Source organism: Palaemon carinicauda, chromosome 11 (assembly GCF_036898095.1).
Source record: "Palaemon carinicauda isolate YSFRI2023 chromosome 11, ASM3689809v2, whole genome shotgun sequence".
Taxonomy (NCBI): domain Eukaryota; kingdom Metazoa; phylum Arthropoda; class Malacostraca; order Decapoda; family Palaemonidae; genus Palaemon; species Palaemon carinicauda.
In genome coordinates this window covers 113,241,757-113,264,256 of record NC_090735.1, presented here as the reverse complement: position 1 = coordinate 113,264,256, position 22,500 = coordinate 113,241,757, and positions in this window count along the sequence as shown.

The following is a 22,500-nucleotide window of genomic DNA, read 5'->3' as shown; positions in this document are numbered from 1 at the left end:
CTTGATCGTTACTGTATTTGTATCCTAATTGTCAACTGGATTACCTTTTTTACACGTCTCGTACAATGTCGTGTACTTTCTCTTAACCGTTACTGTATTTGCATGTCAACTGGATTCCCCTTATTTTACACGTCTCGTACAATGCCTTGTAAAGATTACTTGGAAAGTGGCCGTTCGTTGCCAAAACTCATGACTCGAATTTCCTTGTACTCAGATGAACGCATTAACTAGTGTCATTTTTTTTATTGGCAATTGTCACGAGAAAAGGAAGAAATTCGTTTGTGCCAGACGTTCAAGTACGCCCCATTCTCGACACATGAATATATTACTGGTTCCTTATCAAAACTGATGTATCTAAAGGCTTTATCTGATATGCTTAGATAGTGTGTTAGGCTCCCTGTGGTTTAATTTTGCGTTTTTCTTAGTCCTTGGAGCTTTTACTTTAACATATTTATTGCAATTCTATAAAGTAATGCTGTAAAAGAATATCATTATTTCAAATCACTTTATCCATACGGCTTCTGAGTTGTGTCACCATTAAGCGTTTTATTCATTTCAGGTTTTTTTTTTTTTTTTTTTTTTTTTTTTTTTTTTTTTTTTTAGTAGTTACTTCTCATTCTTCAGATTTTTACTTTGAATAACCATGGTAGATTTTCTGTATCGTATGATATCTAAAAATCTAAAAGAACTGCGAGGGGAACTAAAGATTTAAAGATCCAAAGTTCCACCTATGTGAAGGAAGTCTCCTGTTCATAAAATCAAAGCTCCCCTTAAAGATTTTACATTCCGGTCGTAGGAAACTTGTTGACGGAATAGTTTCAGCTTTTTTACGTACATGCACATAGGCCTGTAGCTTTCATCAATATCATCATTGTTCTTGATATGTAAGAATTTCGTAGAGCATTTATTATTTTGTTACTTTCAAAGGGAGGTAATGGTGATAATGACAAAGAGTGTGGAATTATTATAATGACTTTATCCAGTCAATAATATTCTCTAATAATTTTTGCAATCATTACAAATATGTTGAATGTTTAAGATTTTCGTTGTCAATCTCAAAAAAAAAGTAACGAAGTTGTATTGAACTAATACATAGATATGGGTTAAAACCATAACACACATAATAAAAGAAATGCAACAGAGACTAGATCAAATGTAGGCGTTACGGTGTCTCTGACAAAAAATCATCCGGTTTCACGCCATCTCGTCATTAGGTGAAGAAATTAATCTTGTTAGTTTGTTATCCTTCATGCTTGTGATGTACAGCGCTGTCATTCCCTATTTGACACTAGAGATCACCATAAAATAATATTTTTATGAAAAATGATGGTTTTATGTGCAACTTCCTAACGGGGAAATATGTCCTTGCAATTTTAACCAGTATATTTTTCCAATCACTTAACACTGTAATGGCTGAGATAAATTAAATTTTGACTGAGTTTTCAAGGACATTTTTTCATTTTTGTCGGGAAAAGAGAGGAAGATTTATATTGAGTTTCCACGTAGACATCAATTGCATAGTATATTGTTTTATTTGGCAACCCCAAATAAAAGTGCCATGGCACCACAAATTATACATATTCATGTAAATAAGTAGGATATACATTTACTTATTGATGCCCTTCACCTGTAAATCACTTTGTACTGTAGGCTACCCTGAAGAAGTATATATATTCATGAAAGCACTAGGTAGTGAAGTCTTTCATTATTTCTTACTGGCTCTTGCACTATATCAAGTCATGTGATATTTTGACAGTAAAACGCAAATATACTGTATATATATATATATATATATATATATATATGTATATATATATATATATGTTTATATATAAATATATATATATATATATATATATATATATATATATATATATATATATATATATATATATATATATGTATGTATATATATATGTATATATGTATATATATATTTATATATATATATATATATATATATATATATATATATATATATATATATATATATATATATGTGTGTGTGTGTGTGTGTGTGTGTGTGTGTGTGTGTGTTTATGTATGTATGTTTGTGTGAGTTATAAACCTAAAAAAATTGGTGTTGGTGCAGGTGAAAGAAATAGGAATGGAGGGGTGTGGTTGGGGGTTTGGTCGAAGGATGTATGTTCAGATTCGTCATTCCCAAAGGAGTGCCCCAAAGAAACCCTAGAATTATCCTGCGCTTAATTGTATCCTTCTCGAAGTGGCTGGACCGCAATTGGGTTACGAAGCAGACCAGCAAGCGGAAGAGCGAGGATGTATTGCGCCTAATTCTTTCATGTGCCTCCGGATTTATTTATTGCTTCTTCCTCTGTGTTTATGCACTCGCTCATGTCGGTTACAAGCCAGGATTATGAAGTAGGGTTAACCCTTACGATGAAAATGACTTAACTGACGTAAACTTCCCGCAAGTCCGAGGGTTTTGATGCGAACTGGATCATGAGCCTTAGAACCTAAAGTTAGAAGCGCTTCCATTAATGTGCACGTGTAAATCTTTGAATTTTTAGTGCCGTAATGTCCCACTTATCTTTTGGATTTTGTAAGCATAGTCCTGCACGTAAAGTAAATATATTTTTAGCCGGTTTATAAAGGTATCAGAAATAAATAAAAACAGACGAAGATAATTGATTGATAAGTAAGAAAGGAAAGGCATCAGTGATGTCCACTAACATCCATATTTATTAAGTTCTAATAAACAGTATCTTAACTAGCTATGTTCATTTTCAATTTCTTTCAAAATTAAATACTGTATTGTCAGAAATAGGGATACAAACGTTCATGCACACGATATATGGCTGTAAAAGTTTATGTACATATCATACTAACATTTTAATATATACTGTATATATATATATATATATATATATATATATATATATATATATATATATGTGTGTGTGTGTGTGTGTGTGTGTGTGTGTATGTATACACTTCGTCACTCGATGGTGACGCCAAAAACCCAAATTTAAATTTGATTAGTTTCTAGGGCTATGACCAACACGCCAGTTAAAAGGGTATAATCATGGGATGATTGGTACACGGAGATATATTATTTACTCTCTCTCTCTCTCTCTCTCTCTCTCTCTCTCTCTCTCTCTCTCTCTCTCTCTCTCTCTCTCAGGTCTTGTAGACCTACAGTGTCCACTTGACCGAAATAATTATGCTTTATGTGTCATTTCATTAAGCTTTAAATCCTTCCGGTAACAGAGGCCGTCGACTTTAGGCATCCCGTGAATATCCGGTAGCACCCTTTCAACACACCCGACTGTCCCATCGTGGCCACCGTGAGAGGTCCCCCCCCCCCCCCACGCACACTTCATTAGAATGTAAACCCCTCCCATCCCCCTACCCCCATTGCCAGAGATGTAATTGTATTGCGTTAAATCAAGAATGCAAATTTTGCTACAAACTTGTTCTTATTCTCTTTTTTTTTCTTTTTTTTTTTAATTTTGCTACAAACCTTTTTTTTTTCTTTTTTTTTTTCCCCCATCAAACTATATACTTCTTCAGGGTGCAGTACTAAATGATTTGTAGGTGAAAGCATGAAAAAGTTAAAAGTCAAAATATAAATTTCAATCAAACAAATGACAGGAAACCTTATCAGCTAACTAACATAATCTAGCTAACAATGCACAGTCAAAATTTTCACTTGACAAGAGTGGACCTATTAGGTAGTATGTTTGCCAGGGAATCATCCACCCGTTGAGATACAACCGCTAGAAACTTTTGCATCCCTAGACTGGCCAGCTAGTACTAAATTTACATTGAATTCCTCTCTCTAGTTACAGCTCATTTTTCCTTTGCCAACACAGACACCGAATAGTCTGTCCTATTCTTTTCACATTTTCCTCTGTCCTCGTGCACATAACAACACTGAGATTACCAAATAAGTCTTCTTCGCTCAAGAGGTTAACTACTTGATAAGTGTAGAAGAGAATCTTTAGCTATGGTAAGTAGCTCTTCTATGAGAAGGACGCTAAAATCATACCATAGTCCTAGGTAGTGCTACAGGCTACAGCCTCTTTACTATAGCCTTCCACTGTCTTGGGTTAGAGTTCTCTTGCTTTAGGGTACTCTCGGGCACGCTATTTACTTGTTTCTCTTCCTCTTGTTTTTTTTTTTTAGATTTTATATATGAAAGATCCTATTTAATGTTGTTACTGTTCTTCAAATATTTTATTTTGATTGTTCATTACTTCTCTTGTAGTCTGTTCATTTCCTTGTTTTCTTTCCTCACTGGGTTATTTTTCTCTGTTGGGAGTCCTTGGGCTTATAGTGTCTTGCTTATCCAACTAGGGTTTTACCTTAGCTAATAATAATAATAATAATAATAATAATAATAATAATAATAATAATAATAATAAAAACAACAACAAAATAGTTAAAGAGTAGTTAAATCATTGAACAATAGTTGCCATAGTCCAATTTATGCAGACCTCTGCTAATGTTAGATATTTAGTCATAATTCATCTTTATGATACAAGACCATATTACCTTTGTTTTAACGAGATATTAGCATTCTTGATAAACTTATAGAATAAAATGACTGTAAGAAAATACATTTGTGTGTTTTCTAAACTCATCAAATTTAAATTTATTATCATATTTATGAACATTTTCGTCTCAATCTCTTTCCTCCTCAACAGTAAATTTAATATTGAAGGAACCAATGAATTTGGCTTATATAGAAAAAAGATGCATCATTCAAAGGCCTTAGAATATACAGAAAATATCATCAACGAAAGCAATTAGTTATTGGCAAGAGTTGACTAAATGAAATAGTATAGTAAGAAATTCCCTCATTTCTTTTAAAATGTTATCTATGAATACTAGAAAAGATACAGAAAACGAAAAAGATTTTAGCTTTAACATTGGTGATGCCATAATTATTTTAACATTTAATTAAAATTGCCTAAGAGAAATACTATGCCGAAAGGGTATATATATATATATATATATATATATATATATATATATATATATATATATATATATATATATATATATATATATATATATATATATATTTATATTTATATATATATATATATATATTATATATATATATATGTATTTACATATACTGTATATATAGATATGCATATTGCATATTTTATTGTATATATACAGTATATATATATATATATATATATATATATATATATATATATATATATATGTGTGTATATATATATATATATATATATATATATATATATATATATATATACGCATACATGCATACATATATATATAATTTATATATATATATATATATATATATATATATATATATATATATATATATATATATATATATATATATATATATATATATATACATACATATATGACACCTTGATACCAAGAGCAGAAAGTCATTAATTGAATGGAGAGTTGTAAATAGTAGATTGTTAAATCAAATCAATGCATATGCGTTTTATAGTTAGCTATGCACCAACAAATGATTCCCCTGAAGAAAGGAAAGATGAATACTATGAAGAACTGCAGAGTGTAATAGATGAGATCCCAGAGAGAGATATGAAAATTGTGATTGGTGACTTCAATAATAAAGTTTGAACGAATGATCAAGATATAGAGAATGTGGTGGGTGTTGAGCTATGAATTCAGGGAGTGGATATGCAATTATGCTCATAGAATTATTAATGAAATTACTACTGCGGCAAAGTAGAGGAAGGATGTACCCATCAAAAAGAGAGATGGATCTGTTATAACAACAGAAGATGAAGAAAGGCAACGTTAGATGGAACACTTTTGTGATGTCATGAATAGCAGATATGAAGGGAATAATTTTTTTTATATACCTGAGGCTGAGGAAGACCTTGATGTCTCCATGAATGAATTCAGTGTGTTTGAAGCCAAAGCTATCGTTAAAAACTCAAAACATGGAAAGCGCCAGGATACGATGAAATAACTGCTGAGATGACATTGGCCAACAATGAAGTGACTCCGAGAATACTTACAAGATTATTTTGTTGAATGTGGCGTGAAGAGGAAAAACCTGATGAATGGGAGCTAGGAATGATGTTGAAAATGGAAAAATAGGAGATCTGACTGATTGTAATCATAATAGAGGCATCACACTTACGCGAGTTGTCATGAAAATATATAGTATGCTTATTCTAAAGAGACTAGAGAAAAAGATTGATGAAGTTGTACCGACTAAATTTTCATTTTAAAGACATGTTATACAGCAATATGTAGAATGTAGACATCCACTTTTGGAGGCATTTGTGAACTATGAAAAAGCCTTTGATAGTGTGCACCGGCCAATTTTGTGGAGAGTCCTGCGTTATTATGGGGTTCCTGTTAAATATATAAATTTGATTAAGTCTGTTCATGAGCATAGCAAGTGCAAACTCAATGTTAGTGGAACCCTGTCAATTGAATTCCAAGGGGCCAGTGAATTACCCAAAGAAATGTGTTGTCACCTATGTTGTTTATCCTCCTCTTGGATTTTGTAAATCATAGAACAGTTGGAGACGGCAGAGGGATTGGACTGGATTGGTAATAGAAAATGAGCTGACCTAGAGTAAGACCTTATTAGCAGAACACCATTGGATTTGCAATGCTTATTTACCAGAATGCATTTAATATCTCACGAGGTTGGGCTCAAGATAAAGACAGAGATGACGAGAACGGAATATGCAATGGGAAATGAAATATGATTGGAAGGAGAAAGGATGGAATCATCTAAATATTTAGGAAATCTGATCTCTAATACAGGATCTTTAGAATTTGAGTTTGATGAAAGATTGAAAAAAGGCAAATCAAACAATGGCTAAGTCAAGTAAAATTTGGAAATTTGGGAGTCACTTCATTTTCGGCCAACATCATCTCAGCTGTTATTCCATCGTATCCAGCGCTGTCCATTTTTTTAGTTTTTTAATGATTGCTTCGACTTCAAACACACTGAATTCATTCATGGGTACATCAAGGTCTTCCTCAGCTTCAGGTATATAAATCAAGTAATTCCCTTCATATTTTCTTTTCATGACCTCCCTAAAGTGTTCCATCCAACGTTGCCTTTCTTCACCGTCTGTTATTATAACAAATCCATCTCTCTTTTTGATAGGTATATGCTTCCTTTTTACTCTAGTAAAGATGTCATTGATAATTCTATGAGCAGTTCTTTGACCAAATCCACTCCTTAAATTCATAGCTCATGTGCTTTGCTGTCTAAATATTTCTCTCCAGTCATTCCTGGCTTCTCTTTTGACCTCACTATCAGTACTGAAATACTTGGCATGCTGTAATATTCATAACTTCCTCGAAAACTTTCAACAATCAAGTTCTATCTTTGTCACATTGTAACTGCGTTTCCCAAAACTTTACTACCAACTGACTGATAATGTTTTTGATATCACACCATTCTTCATAAATTGCCTGCTCTTTGTCTTTTAAAGTCTATAAGACTGTATTTGCCATTTTAAATATAACGTCAAAAGAAAGTGACGGATTTTGACGAAATTTTACTGACAGATAGATCTTGGGTCACGGACGACCATCATTAAATTTTGTAAAAGATCCAGATCCGGATCAGGATTCGGGTTCTAGTTTATTTATTTATTAATTTTTCTGTGTGTCTGTGGGGGCAGGATTACATCAAAATTACTCGACGGATTTTGACGAAATTTTCACTACAGATAGATCTTAGGTCTTGGACGACCCAATTGAATTTTGTAGATGATTTGGATCTGGATTCTAGATCCGGATTTCCATTTTTCGCCAGTTTAAAGATAACGTTAAAACTACTACACAGATTTTGACGAAATTTTCACCACATGCAGATCTTAGATCATGGACGACCCCATTTGATTTCGGAGATGATCCGGACCTAGATCCAGATTTGCATTTTTCGCCATTTTAAAGATAAAGTCAAAATAAATTGACGAATTTTGACGAAATTTCCAATACAGATGGATCTTAGGCCATGGACGACTTCATTAACCTTTGGTGAAGGTCAGAAATTTCTGATTGCTCTTATTATTATTATTATTATTATTATTATTATTATTATTATTATTATTATTATTATTATTATTATTATTATTAGCTGAGCTACACCTCTAGTTGAAAAAGCAGGATGCTATAAACCCAAGGGCTCCAACGGGGAAAATAGCCCAGTGAGGAAAGAAAACAAGACAAAAAATAAACTATATGAGATGTAATGAACAATTAATATGAAATATTTCAAGAATAGTAACAACATTAAAACATCTTCCATATATAAACTATAAAAAGAGACTCATGTCAGCCTGTTCAACATGAAAATATTTGTTGCAATTGTGTATGTGTATACAATTTATGTGTAGTTACATACGGCTAGAACAAGCATAAAACTCTGGTAAGGAAAAACTATTTCAATCCGTCGTAGATTGATATTTTAATGGAAGATATTGCGAAAGCAACAGCAGGGATGAACACTACCTGTAAAATATCTCAAATTTTTCATTAAAATTTCATTTAAAAATATTCTGGAAGGAAAGGAAAAAGATCAGTGAGAGACCTCTACTGAGTTATGAAGTAAATCAGCAACTATCTCTTAATGAGAGGAATCACGGAAGGACGAAACTTATTGCCTGAGCAGCTATGAAATAATAATTCACGGAAAGGGCTAAAGTGAGAGAGAGAGAGAGAGAGAGAGAGAGAGAGAGAGAGAGAGAGAGAGAGAGAGAGAGAGAGAGAGAGAGAGAGATGACCCTATGGTGTCATATTGATTATAGATACATCACTTTTAGGTACAGAAATTGCACCTTGTGAATTATTGACTCAAGACTGAATCCTATTTTACTTGATGAATGATATTGATTCGATGATATATGGCGTGTGAGAAGTAACGCGAGAGAGAGAGAGAGAGAGAGAGAGAGAGAGAGAGAGAGAGAGAGAGAGAGAGAGAGAGAGAGAGAGAGAGAGAGGGCTGATTATTCCCCCATATATAACCCTAGCTGTGATTACATGATTATTCAGAGGTTTCGGTTATAGTTGAGGCTTCCGTCCTTTCAGTAATTAGGTAAGGCGGCCGTAAATAAATTAGCACCGGTAGTAGTTCGTTACGCCGTATTTGAACCTACTGTATATATGGGGAAGGAACTCGGAACAGCCATATACTGGGTAATTGTAAGTATGTATATGTGTATGTATAGGCTTCTGTCAATTACTAGCATCCGGGGTTTCCTGAGAAAAAATAATAGTCTAAGTGCGTCACGGATTTGTTTTCGCTCTAATTAGCGCTGTAATTTCCTTCATCATTTCAATTTATCTCCTGAATATGATGGGCAATGGAGTAAACCAATTGTTTTGTTCATGGACTTTTATTTGAGATATTTTCATTTTTTCATTTGCAAAATTGTTAAATTCATACTAGTTATGAATTGTTAATTTCATACTGGTTATGAATTGTTAAATACATACTGGTTATTTTGAAAGCATAGCAGGTTGTTTTATAGATTCTCATCAACGCACTAACAACCAAGTGAGGCATTAAATAACTGAAGTAAGGAAAACTGTTGAAGGTAGAAATGTGAATGTAACTCATTATCCGTATTCAGTGTATTATTGCAATAGAAAAAAGCTGACATCTTTTATACAGAATAAGCCATACAGTACTTGGATTGATTGATTGAATTGGAGTTTTCTGGTATCCTAATATCAAAGGTACAATACTTTGAACATGGCTATTGTCCTTGTTAAATTTTGTTACCGAATCTAATAAGAGCAACGAATAATAAATTTGTCCCTGGTTGATGAGAAGTGGATGAATACCAGAAAATAAAGTATGAAATGACGGTAAAAGGAAGAAGTTTAAAAAGAAAAAACGGAAGACGTTGAGAAAATCAACTGTTATTTATGACCTTCCATTGTCAACAAAGCAACAGATGGACAGGAACTCGTCTATATTTTCCCGTCCGTTTAATGGCTGCAAGAGTCATCGTCGACGACGTTTCCATGATGCCGACTGCAATTTTGCGCGAGGACCACTTTTCCTCCCCAAGCTGTTAGAGAGAGAGAGAGAGAGAGAGAGAGAGAGAGAGAGAGAGAGAGAGAGAGAGAGAGAGAGAGAGAGTAGTCGTTAATAAAGTGGGAGAAGGTATAATCTCATGTGCTCATTTTAAGGACGATGCAAACAAAGGAACGCTTATTTCATGGCCGGTGGTTCTGGCCCAAGAAAGTGTAACTCTTTTATTAGCCTTTCTTGTCGCGTATTTAAACGGAGAAGTTTTCGGTATTTATGGATCTCTGTTCCTGTTAAATGTCCTGCCTTCTAGTGCACACATTTCCTCTTTTGTCGGACTTGCATAAATATATGCATGCATACATATACTGTAGCTTCAGATTATACAGAACTCCATTTTTTTTTTTTCGAAAGGCTTTAAATTTCATCCAATTTGGGGAATATTTTACCTTAGCATTCCTACTGGAATAAAATATTTTCATTGAAATTAGTTAACAGGTAATATCTGTATCCATATTATTAATTACAAGGACATATCTTAATTTATCTTGCTGATATATTCATTTATGTACTTATGAATATTTTAGTAAATTTCCTTTGCAAAATCGACCCATTTTACATTTATTAATAGAGTTTAGACTTGGCAGGTGCGGAAGATGAATTGAAAAAATCACAAAAAATTAGTAATGGAAAGAGAACCTGACAGATTTTTGTAATTTCGTAATAAGTTATTTTAAAAATAATGTAGTCAGTCCTAACCTTCAAATTAATATTGAATTTTTTTTTTTTTTTTTTTTTTTTTTTTTTTTTTTTTTTTTTTTTTTTTTTTTTTTTAGTCAACCATAAGCTACGACTGCGAAGAATTTGAGCGTACCAATTTACAAAGAAGTGAGCGTGCAAGTATTTGAGTGTTATTGTTAGTACGCACACATTTCTTCGTTAAATATACGAAAGCGTTAATCACGGTTGTTTTCCTAGACTTCCGTTTTAAAACTTCTTGTCGAACATAATTCTGGATGCTATAATTGCGCTGAATTGTATAACGGAAAGTCACTTCTGCTTGTTAACAAACTTCTCTCCTCATTCACATAACAAACATCATGTCCCACAGAAGGACTCCATCTGCAATCTGAAAACAGATTGTGGGAAATGTAATCAGTTTCATGTTCCATTACTTTTTTTTTTATATTTTACGAAATATTTATAATTGTGTTTTACTTGATTTATATGTTCACCTGTTTATCCATTGCTATTTTCATTTTCATCATCAAAAGCAATATTAACAACCTTGTTAATTTTCAATCCTGGATTACACATTATTTATCAAAATTATTTTTAAAATACAGAAAAATTGGCTGAGTTCTAAAGTTACAAAATTTTAGAACCTATTACATGAGATCATAACCAACTGGAGATAATGAATGAGTCATTGTGGACGTCTTAGATAATATTAATAGGAGCTCAAAATAAAAGAAAATAAACAGCAGAGTTACATAAGTCATTGACATAACGTGGTAATACTTAACTAGGTACTTACAGCATAGCCTAGATATGTAATACGTTCGATAACTGTTATCCATGTACATTTATTATGTCTGTATACATTTCGTTTCTTTAATATAAAGTATATACTGTATATTTGATCTATATATATATATATATATATATATATATATATATATATATATATATATATATATATATATATATATAATTTATATATATATATGTGTGTGTGTGAGGGGGGGTTGTGATGTAAGTCTTGGTATTTGTGTATATATACAATAAAGACTTGAACTCTTGTAAGTATAAACATGATCGAAAGATTACCACTCACGTACAAGAATTGATTTGAAATAACTATAAACGCATTTATTCTTTCCATGATCAGAGGTCTTGCCAAAGTTGAATCTAAACAACAAAAGTCCATGGCGTGAATTCTGTTTTTTATTTGTTTAGTTCTTCAACCCTTGGTTAAAGAATGGAAATAACATTAATAATTGACAATGCTCATCAGTGCGATTACGTATTATTTTTGTTACAAGTAAGTATTACTTTGTGATACTTGACAGAGTATAATTTTATAAAGTTTCTAGTTGTATATGCAATAGATTTGGGTGAGCAATTTACTAGTTCTAGAAGTTTTGAAGTAGATTTTTTTTTTTCTGAAAGCCCGTCGAAGAATTTATATATTTTGAGACCCCATATTACCAAGTTGATTATCTTTACTGAGAAATTCCTTGAAACTTTTCACTGAATTAGTTGCCCGTTGGCAATTAATAAAAGTACAGAGAAATAATACACATCATCAAAACTTTAGTAATTTTCATATTAAATATAATTACTGAATACTATTTTGTTGTTATTGAACAGTTCTAAATGAGAATTAAATATTTTTTTTTTTATGAAATCTATCTTTTTTTCAAATGGTTCAGGGATAAAACTTTGATCATTTTGCATCACCCAGTAGGTCTTTGAACCCTTTTTCATTGCTTGATGAGAGGGTGGACCCTTTCTTAGCCAAGAACCTGAAGAGTAGGTGGAGGGTCCCCATCAGAAGAGACAATCTTCCTTACCCTTCCGTGTCAGGGTGGAGAAACATCCAACTATCCATCTAGGACACCCCTTTGAAAAGACTATACTCGTCTATTCCTTCCCATCCCTTTTCATTTTTCTTTTTTTCCTATTTTTCCTCTCCTTCCGAACTGAGGAGAGGGTGAGACAAGGCATTTTCGGTGGTGATCAAGGGAGGCCGATACCGTGACCACTTGTGGCACGATATCCTCTGGAACTCCTCCTCTTGCTTCTCAGTGATTCTTAATGACGCAGCTTCCGCAGGGCAAGGCTCCTCTTCTCCCTTCCCTGTCTCTACCTGTCCTCCCTACGTCGTGGGAGTTTTATTTCGATGATTTCTTCCCAAGCTCACCGCAACGTCTGTCCTTCAAATGTAGAAATTTGAGGTATAACAACTGGGTTACTTCCTCATATCGTTGTTATAAACAACAAAATTTACAGTATTATTGCACTTCTGTGGAATTGAAAATTTAGATTTCATTGCGTTTTGATATCCCTAATTTTACATTCCTCTTATTTCATGCTTTCCTTTCTTTAGTGACTAGGATAGAAGTCAAATGATTCCTCACATCTTGCAGCTTCTCAGTATTATGCAACATCTGCTCTTGTAATTATTATAATTTTTTGTACTGCCTGACTTGATGGATAATGTTGTTTACCACTTATGGATATTTTCTTCTAAATTAGTCTTCTGGTTTTAGCAAACAAAGTTTGTATGCCCTATATGGATGGCGATCAGAAAAAGGGGGAATTTTTGCTTTGCGTTAACGACTAATTTCTATCTAGAGAGCGATTTGTTATTATATTAATAATTTGTGGTAAAGTTTTGAATATTTTCTTTATTCGCTATATTGGCAATTACAAAATTAAGTAATCAGTCACATTTTCCCAATGGTATAGAAAGATAATGGTAATCAAGTCCATCAAAATTACCTTCATTGCCTACTAGTAGTATAAAATATGTTACATTTATTATCACAACATAGATGTAGAGCGGCAGTGATGTTAATATACTGTAAAGTTACACATACAATCCCCATCAATAAAACGAACGACGTAGCGTAAGATTCGCTCTGTGATTGTTGCTGGAAATTCATCTGTCATTGCATCCGAAGGAGGAGGAGGAGGAAGGGAGAGAGGCCACGTTAAGGTTTGCTAACTACGATAATAATGGGGAGAATGATGAGGATAAAGACTGAGACTTCATTCAGCTCTATTTGGTCAGATACATCGGGGAGGAGTTGAGGAAGCGGAGAGAAGTGAAGATAAAAAAAAACAAAAACAAAAAAAAACTGGAGAAGAAGATTCAAGGCCAGGGGGTGTCGAAGTCAACGACCACCATCAAAGAGTCGGTTAGTCCTCTGGCACACTCCCCACTTTAGTATACTTAACGCAGTTTCCTCTCCTCAGTCTTCCCGTCTACACATTTTAATCTGCATCGTTGGTTGGCACCACCCAGCCAACATGGCCCTCCCCTCTCCCCCTTATACGCACAGCCACCCCTGCACTTAGATCCGTCAGCGTAACATCTTTGTCTGACAGATTCTCTCATCTTTGTTTCGACTCATCTCCAAGGCTTCTTTCTGGGTTCAATCGCAGTTTTTGTGGAGTCATTGCGTACAACTTTTTCTTTGTCCTTCGATAAATGATCTTAGGCATTTTTATCATTCGGTTAGCCGATATTCTCGTTATATTTTTGGTGGTTAGATTTTCAACCAAGTATCTTGTTGCCGAGTATAATTTTGTATTTAAACCTTCATTTTATTTCCCTAGAACATAAATAGAAAAAGTCTTGCGTGCAGCTCTCCCACCCACTATCTCATTGTCTGTTTGGTTTAGTGATGCAATTGATAGCATCCATGCTAAGGAACTGAGTCTTTAGTTTGATCCCCTAAATCTCGAGAGGGGACGAATGGATGCTGTATGTGCATTTTATGGAAATCTCACGAAAGCTGTAGGAAAAGGTCTGTGATGAAACACGAGGCACCATAAGATTCATAAATGATCTGTTGTATTAAAATGTTTACTACCTTGTTCTAAAAAATAACTAGATAACCTTATCCTATTTGATTCTCTTGAATTCCCGTCAGCCATAATCTGACTTACATTAACATAAGCTAGCCTAGCCTTATTTTACCTGATCTAACTTTACCTTTTGCCAAAATGATAGGGACCAACATAACACTCCCCCCTCTTTCTCTTGTCCATCAACAATCATCTAACCTCAAGACTTTCATTTTCATGGGAAACTATACATAAGAATCCCTTTTATATGTTCCTTTTTTCCATTAAAGTAACAGGAGGGCATTGTACAATAACTCGGTCCCATTCGAAAGAATTGTGCACTGAGGTAAGCTGACTATTTCACAATTCGGTTTATGCTCCGGTACTTACTGTTGTTCTAGGTAGAGGTGCGAGGAAGTCTAGCAAGGGAACAGCTCGGGAACAAGGAGAATTTTCCATGGACTCAATGACTTCATAACAAGTTGTTCTGGCGGTCCCGCCTTCTCCAGGAATTACGCTCTCACAGTCTTGGTGCACAAACGCCTTCATCAGAGGCATTGCTTCTCTGTTGGAGTCTTATCTGTGATCTTGTTAGGAGGGAAGTTAGAATTCTCACAAAGTCAACAGGGTAAAGAGAGCTTCCTAATTAAGATACAAAGAAAGTTTTTGGCTTTCTCAAGGTCAGCCATAGCAGTAATGCATATAATTACATGGTGGAAATATTACTCGATTAAGATTGATGGTGTTGTTTATTCTAAATATCATTACAAGTTATCATCTTAGTATAAAGTTTTCCCATGATATAATTTTAACGATATATATTTTTTTTGAATCTGGAATGTGTTTTTCTCACGATTTTCTTTGTCCTGTAATGTCGCATACTCTTTAAGGTAAAAAACCAACTATTTTTAATCAGCAATTTAGCCTCTCAATTTTAAGTCTCAATCTCGGTAAAAAAAAAAAAAGCTTACGACATTTATAGCTAACGCTGTTGACCTTTGTTGCTTGCTGGTAGCCAAATGGTTCACAAATACGACATAAAAACTAAAAAGGAATGTAAATATGTCGCTTCACTTGTAAACACTTAATAAAAAAGCTATTACTCCCACAGCTGCAATGGCAATTACAGTAACAATGGAAAAGAATCAGTCGAAACATCTTTACTTGTAGAAGAAAATAAATGATTGGGAAAATTGTATACCTTATTGCGTTATGGCCGAGTGATGAAGCGGTGGCTGGGAGCGCCATATGAATCACACACATCCTTGAATGTTTTGTTTTTAACAAATGGCGGTAATTGGTTAACAAAATGCCGATAGCTGCAGTAAAGTAGTCCTACTTGTGTCCCAACAAGTAATCTCAGTAACAGTGATATTATGAGGTGAATAGCCGGAAATGATTGATTGGTTAATTTGTGTAATGTATTTGCCACATAAATGTTATTGAAACGAAAATTCTAACAGCAATATATTATTTTTTTTACATTTCATTAGAGTAACGCTTATTAGAGGATTCAGAACCTCACAATAGCAAATGCCTTCACCTTCAATTATCAGGACAATTCATGAGAATCTTCTTAGACTTAATTACTTAGCACAGGGTCATTTTATTAAATCAGCATTGCTCAATTTTTACTCATCAATTGAGTTTTCTGTATGCTCAAAGAGAAGCACCATTTTCTTGGAATGATGAATAATTTTCCTATTCTGGCGGAAGAATCGGTGGATCTTCAGAAATTCAAACTTGTTACAAATGCTTTAATGTTAAAAAACAGGTTGACCTGAGTCTCTTATCGTAGTTTATGTAACTAATATGTTCTAACGGTGTTACTGATCTTAAAAAATTTACTATCTTTTATTCATTACTTCTCATATACAGTTTATTTCCTTATTTCAATAAACTATTTTCTCTACTGAAGCTTTTGGGCTTGTAGCATCCCGCTTTTCCAACTAGGGTTGTAGCTTAGCTTTTAATGATGATAATAATGATGATAGAAAATTCGTACACCAAATCATTAAATTCATAGTGTTTTGTTTGCCTTCTTCCAAAGATACTAAGTGGAGTAGGAAATTACTCTTGCGTGAAGCCAGTGACGCAACATATGCGGAGAGAGAGAGAGAGAGAGAGAGAGAGAGAGAGAGAGAGAGAGATGTGTGTGTGTATTTTGAGAGTAACGTGTCTAGAGTAATTGTGTGTACGAGTCCGAGTCTGATGAGTCTTATTCGGGTTGGGAGGGATTTGGTGAGACTGGAAGAGGAGAAGAGGAAGAGGAACAGAACTAGAAGGAGTCGGAAGGAAGAGGGACTGCTGACGATGAAGGGAGCCTATGGGCCTCATTCTCCCCCACCCGATAGGCCTATCTCTTAAGTAGATCGTTCCGCATTACACTTATCTCGGTACTGTATCACCGATATTCATTGTCTCGTGGCCTCCTCTTGTGTCCGTGTACATATTAATCTTGGAAATAGTCCTGTCCATTACCACGCGTGTATCATGTCATCGCCTTCTCATCTTCTTTCGTCACTAAACACTAAACAGTTGTGAAAACAAATGAGATGAGATACCGTTGATGAAATATTGAGTGTCATAACATTTATATATATATATATATATATATATATATATATATATATATATATATATATATATATATATATATATATATATCTATATATATATATATATATATATATATATATATATATATATATACAGTATATATACTCACACACACGCATATATATATATATATATATATATATATATATATATATATATATATATATATATATATATATATATATATTTACTAGCAGGGTTACCCGGCATTGCCTGGGTATATTTGCCCTTAGATTTTGAATTTAGGCATAAATCCCCTCTCATCCACAAATTTTGCTCTAAATGAAGTATCTGGAAAGCATTATTATATATTAGTATGTTTTCAAGAAACTTTTTTGAATGGTGGGATGTTCCGTTGAAAAGTTTTTCAGATATTCAGGAGCTTAAACTAAAAAAGGCAGTCTGATTTTCCCTTCACTGCAACACAATTCAGGAGGTTCATTCTTCCATTTCTGAGCATCACAATGATGACATTGTTGTGACATTAAGCTAATTTGAACTATGTCTTCTGTTTCATTTGGGTATCTTGGATTATAAGTGAAGGCATCAAGACGCCATTGTAGAGCATTAAAAGGATGTGCTCTTACTTCTGCATGCATGACTCTATCAATATGGCAACTATTCTCTGCTCCCCTCGATGTTTCTTGGGTTGGATGGACAATCTTTCTTTGTTGTTTAGCCTGAAGTCGAGTCGTTTTTTTATTTCTTCATTCCTGATTTCTTATAGCTGCTATTCTTTGTTGACTATTTTCAAGGCGAGAATTTCTTTGGTCTTCGTCTTCTGCTTCGCTTCTAGTCGTCATTCTGTTTGCATTAGTGTTCCTGTTTAAATTCATCTACTCTTCTTCTTCTGCTTCATGTCTAGCTGCCATTTTGCTTGCATTAGTGTTCCTTATTAAATTATCTGCTTTTCGTCTTCTGTTTCACGTCTTGCTGTCATTCTGCTTGTATTAGTGTTCCTTCTTAAATCCATCTGCTCTTCATTTTCTGCTTTATGGCTAGCTGCCATTCTACTTGTATGAGGTTTTATTTGTTCTTCATCCTGTCTCACGTCTAGCTGCATTCTTCTTCCAATTGCTATATCTGTCTGTCTCTCAATGGCTATTCAAATGGCTGTCATTTCCAAGCCTAGTATTTCTGTTCCACTCTTTCTGTTCCACTATGCCAGTACAATGAATTCTCCAAGGGACACAGCATTCTAGAAATAATCAGATCTTGTTTGTTCTCCATTTGTCCACCTGACAAAGAAACAGTGCAAGTGAATGTTTATCAAGGAATACTACATATCAGAACAAGTTTGACCTCTTCCCTCTGCCGAGTCGATCTTATAGATTATTCCCTTAAGATCTTAAAGACCAGACTCCTCTTGTCATATCCTTTCTAACTCTCAATGGCAGTCAATTTAGATGGCTGCCATTCTCAGGTCTAGTCTCTTCTGTTCCACTCATCCTGTTCCACTATTACAGTACCATGAATTCTTCTCGAAGGGACACAAGATACTAGTAGTAGTCAGAATTGTTTGTTCTGCATTCGTCCATCTGACAAAGAAACAGTACAAGTGAATCTTTATCAAGGAACACTGCATACCAGAACAAATTTGACCTTTGCCCTCTGCTGAGTCCACCTTGCAGATTATTCCTTCCCACTTGTCATATATTGTCTGTCTCTCAATGCTGTTAATTCAAATTGCTGCCATTCTCAAACCTAGTGTCTTCTGTTCCATTCTTCCTGTTCCACTATTCCAGTACCATAAATTCGTTTCTAAGGGACACAGCATACTAGAAGTGGTCGGACTTTTTTGTTTACCATTTTTCCACCTGACAAAGAAACAGTACAAGTAAATCTTTATCAAGAAACGCTGCATGCCAGAACAAGTTTGACCTCTTCCCTCTGCTGAGTCCATCTTGTAGATTATTCATTAGAGATCTGGAAGGCCGGAATCCACTTGTCACATACTGTCTGTCTCTCAATGGCGGCTAATTCAGATGGCTGCCATTCTCCTGTTCCACTCCTAGGGTTTGGCCACACCGAATGCAACGATTGTGGAGGTTGCAGGGAAGGGGCTCCCGCGGTAATTTTAAATGTAAGGTATTTTGAGCGAGCGTGTAGCCACAAACCTCTGCTGCTGCTGCCAAGCTATGAAACATGTTTTATAAAACTGCGTGTCTTCACCCAAGACCACGCCATTTTTCATCAGTTCCTGAAGGGGCATGCGTTCAGTTGTTTATTTCTAGCCATGGTTACTGAATAGTTTATTGGGGAGATGTTTGGGAGAGCATTTGAGGATAATCGTAATCCAATACACGTAAAAAACATCGTGTTAAAATAACATTGGGAAGATATAAGCAATCAATTGCAAATGGATGGCATGTTAAAATAGTGAGTGTGCTTTTTTCGTGTGTTACAACCAATTTATTTGAAAGCATTACCATTCAATTTCTTTATACTGTATATATATATATATATATATATATATATATATATATACATATACATATACATATACATATATATATATATATATATATATATATATATATACATATATATATATATATATATATATATATATATATATAGAGAGAGAGAGAGAGAGAGAGAGAGAGAGAGAGAGAGAGAGAGAGAGAGAGAGAGAGAGAGAGAGAGAGAGAGAGAGAGAATTTCATCCAACGGCTGGAAAGATAACCACAGCAAATCTAAAAGAATAGGGAAATTTCAAATGAAAAACTTTCGGTTGTATGATTAAACGATATATTTTATGCAAACACTTGTTAATTCCGAAAGTAAAGTGGGCAAAAGATTTTACGAAGTAGTCATATCTAAAGCAATTATATTGCCTGGTAAAAGAGGGATCGAGGTTGCCTATAGTTCGTCTTTTGTTTTATGAGCCTGACTTCAAATATTTTATTGCTAATAAAGAATCTGCTGTGCCATATGTAAATATTCATAAGATTTAACTTTGTCCAAACGATACTAGCAATATAAATCGTAAAATTCAATTTATCCCCTCACTGCATACTAAAAATTATAACTCCAAACTCTATGTTATTTATTGTCAAGTTTAACACTCAGATTTTCAATCAGGAGCAATTTCGTACTCAAAACGCAATCGTGTCATGACTGCTGGGAGTGAGGAGGCATGAGAGGCGTGTCGTTCCCGATGTGGAAATACATCGTTTTTTTTTTTTCGCTGCCCTGCCACCCAAGTCATGCCTCTACCTCAACGCTCGCCACTTTAGTGTGGCCGAACCCTTAGTGTTATTCCCATCATTATTATTTCCATAGCTCCTTCAGCTGTAGCTTGCTTATGTTCTAAGCTTTAGTAAGGCTCCAAGTATCTGATGCATAAGTTAATACTGGTAGGACTATCTGATGAAATACTTTTATTTTTAGAGAAAGTGACATTTTGTTTTCACATTTTTCTTTTTTTTTTCCAGAAAAACTGTGTCCCATCCTTATCCTTCTTTTAATTTCGGTTCCGTGTCCTGGAGGAACACTTACTGTCTGTCTTAAGTACATATATTCAGTAAAAATCTCTAATCTAGAGGTTAATCCACAACCCTAATTTGTTGTCTCTTCATTTTCAAAGAACATTATCTTCGTTTTACTCATGTTCCTTTTCAGTTCAACATTTCAGCTTTCTCTATTCAAATCATATATCATATTTTGCCATATATATAGTATATATATTGTTACGATCTTTAAATCGTTACAGGTTCTTTTAATAAGCAAAATAAATGTCAACAACAACCAATTAAATATGGGAAATGAATATAAAAAGAAACTAACGAAAAATCACTACACGTTTATTCACAAACTTATATAAAGAAAACCAACGTTACTAATCCGTAACTGACAAATCAATCCAATCAAACACCAATAGAAAAGGGGAACAATCAGTAAGGTAGAAATGCTTAAGGAATAGTTTTCTGCAGCTGCTGAGACGATACTGGTACGTAGACTTCAGGCTTGAGAACGTTGCAGACGGTGGCTGAAGTTCAGATGAAACTGGCACGATGACCGTATTCGAAGACGTCACAAAAATGGTGGCATCATGAAGGGGCATTAGAGGTCTTCTTCCAAGAATTCGATGATACTGTTGAAGTAAGGCTTGAGAATGGTGTAGAAGGGCGGCTGAAGTTCAGATGAAACTGGCACGATGACCGGATTGGAAGACGTCACAAAAAGGGTGGCAGCAAAAAGTCCCGACATCAGAGGTCTTCTTCCAAGAATTCGATGATAGTGTTTAACTAAGGCAGGCTGTAGGCAGTGTTGGCTACTTCCCGTCACAAGCAGAGAGGACTGGCTGCTTCAGTTTGTCTCTTCTTCTCGGCCATAGCAAGATCTTTTGGAGATAGGCTTATGTTGTCTGAAGGGAAGGTTAGAATCTGGCTCTATCAGACTTCTGGTCTTCTCTGTTTCTTATCTCATTAGGACTTGGACCTTATCTGCCTCGGACATAGTTCCTCTCTTGTCTTATGTCCTGTCATCTTGGACAATCTCTTATTGAAGTGTATTTACCCATATATGGGCGGAGTTAATTACAGTGGGCAGTGGTCATTTCTATAGAAGGCGTTCTTTTTAACAATTCTGTGTCTCTATTGGCTTCCTCAAAAATGCCCTCTTCGATCACGTCATGGAAGCTTCTAGAAGAAATTTCTGACGCAATCTGGCCCACGTGTTAAGTCGTAACAAAAGGGCAGCACGTGTCTTTCCATGATGACATATTTCATAAACATGGATTTCCCTCAGGGTCAGTTTCTCAAAATATGCTGACTCCACTAATTAAGACGATGTCATCTTGGTCAAAACAGCACCGTCCCCTTATCACGGCAGGCGCTCTCAGCGAGGTTCAGTTTACTTTCAAAATGTTGACGACAGTGAAGTGATGACAGGTGTGACCAAACAGAATGGATGTCAAATCTCGTCTCGCCTCGCTGCTTGCACTTTGGAAATAGAGATTTTTGTCTTTTAAAACATCTCCTTTAAGATTATTGTATCTACCCATGACATATATATATGTATATATATATATATATATATATATATATATATATATATATATATATATATATATATATATATATATATATATAATATATATATATATGTATATATATATATATATATATATATATATATATATATATATATATATATATATATATATATTGAAAAAGGATTTTGAAAAGGTAGAAGTTGCACTGACCAAATTTTCATTTTGAGACATGTACAGCAATGCGTAGAATATAGAAATCAACTTTTTATGGCATTAGTGGACTATGAAAAAGCCTTTGATAGACTGG